The following is a 2,369-nucleotide window of genomic DNA, read 5'->3' on the forward strand; positions in this document are numbered from 1 at the left end:
TGTAATTGTGGGTCCTGAATCCCTGTGTTATAATGAGATATATGAATACTTACATACCTAGTATATTTCTCCTGATTTGTCTAGAAATCAAAAGAAAACTCTTATTTGTCAAGCGTCCAAACACACTATTATTGTTGACTCATTGTATAGAAAGGTCTTTGATGGAACCCTTCTCTGATGTCTTGATGAAGAAGAACCACAACTTTTCCTAAAGGAGGTACATGATGGAATTTGTGGGGCACATCAAAGTGGCCTGCCACTATCAAATAAATTGTTAAGAACTAGATACTATTGGCCAACTATGGAAAAGGATGCCAATAAATATGTACAAAAATGTAAACAATGTCAAATGCATGGAGACCTCATTCATGCACCGACACAGGATCTTCAACCTATTACATCATCATGGCCATTTTCACAATGGGGGTTGGATCTAGTTGGTAAATTTAATCCTACTTCTTCCAATGGGCACAAATTCATCTTAACAGCTACTGAGTATTTTACTAAATGGGTAGAGGCAATCCCCCTTACATACACCACTAGTAAGCAAATAGCGAAATTCATGCTTAATTACTATCTATCGGTATAGGATTCCAATGTGCATAGTGATAGACAATGGACATCCATTCAAAAATCAAGAAATGAGAGAATTGTGTGAAAAAATTCAAATACAACAGAGATTTGCAACACCATATTATCCACAAAGAAATGGACAAGCAAAGGAAACAAACAAGACAATATTAAATATACTCAAGAAAGTTGTTACTGACGCAGGATGGGATTGGCATCTCCAGTTAAATCCCGCTCTATGGGCTTATAGAATAGGAGTACGTACCCCTACAGGAGCAACACCATATTCATTGGTTTATGGTACAAAAGCAATACTACCTATTGAAATAGAACTACCATTTTTAAGGGTCTCCTTAAAAACCATCATATCAGAGGAAGACTATCAAGTTGCAAGATTACAAGAGCTTGAAAAGCTCGATGAAAAGAGACAAACTACTTTAAATCATTTGCAAGGTTACCAAAAAAAATTGAGAAGGAGTTACAATTAACGAGTACGCCCAAGGAATTTTGAAGTGGGAGATCTAGTTCTCAAGGAGAACCAAAGGAACCTAGCGGAACGAGAAAAGCCAAGGAAGTTTGAACCTAACTGGCTAGGTCCTTTTATCATAACAAGGGTTATAGGAAATGGAGCATACAATTTGGCTACCATGGAGGGAGATCCACTCCTAGACCCTATGAACACCATGCACCTTAAATGATATTATATCTAAGGGCTGGGTTAGCTTATGTTTTTCTTTCCGCGTTGCATCTCATTTTCTTCAAATCCCTACATCACATATAGTTTCCTTTTCAAATGCATCGCATTCACAAAATTTCTGCATTAGCATTTAGCAGCATCAATAAAACAAGGCAATTGTCCAAATTTATCATTTGTTTGAATTCAAGAGAAACAAGGGGCATTTCCTTTCTTAGATATTCAGACATGAAGTCTTTGAGGTCCTAAGGTCATACATTTTCAACATCACCCTATGATGATGATTTACTTATGGATGGGTAGTGATTTCACTATTTGAGACTTGTTAACCCAAAATCTATAAATTACTATATCTCAAACACATTAACAAAATCTCTAAATTTATTTGAGATGCCTAGTTGATCATATGAATAGTGAAAAATCTAAAATTCTACTTCAATGTCATTGTAATTGCCACACCCAAGTTGGTTTAATTACTTACAAGTCAAGGCAAGAAAATAAAAAAGAAAAAGTGTTATGCCAAATATTCATCTCAAGGCAAAAGAGAAATGATATATAACTGAAATATCATGCATGCAAGTGTGACAAAAAGCTTTACTATGGGAACATGCGAGTAACTCCATCGGGACTATGGATGCCTGCTGGCAATGGAGCAATACTTGAGAAGTTACATTCTATAAACTTGTCGGAGCTCTAAAAACTTTCTAGCAGCGAGGCTCTATTCGGGATGCTTTTCAAGTTAGAATAATCCATGTAGCTGGTTATATAGGATGTTAAGGATCTTTAGTGAGCACAAGAGTGGGAATTAACTCATTTGCACACACATGGGCAAAAGAAGATCAAAGTTTCAAGAACCAATGGGGAAGTTTTCCACATCTCCATTTGTAAATCCTAGTGACTAAGTGTGTTAATTTGGATGTTCCAAGAGACCTTAAGGATCGATTGACCTCTTATCTATTAAATGTTTTGTACCTCCAATTCAATTGGTGTATTATGAAATGCTAAACAAACATAGTCATCCTTGTTCGAATAGGAAATGCATCTTCATCATGCATATTGCATTAACATAGGTCATGTCAAAAATTCATTGTCTCCACATGCATTA

Source organism: Cryptomeria japonica, chromosome 8 (assembly GCF_030272615.1).
Source record: "Cryptomeria japonica chromosome 8, Sugi_1.0, whole genome shotgun sequence".
Lineage (NCBI taxonomy): Eukaryota > Viridiplantae > Streptophyta > Pinopsida > Cupressales > Cupressaceae > Cryptomeria > Cryptomeria japonica.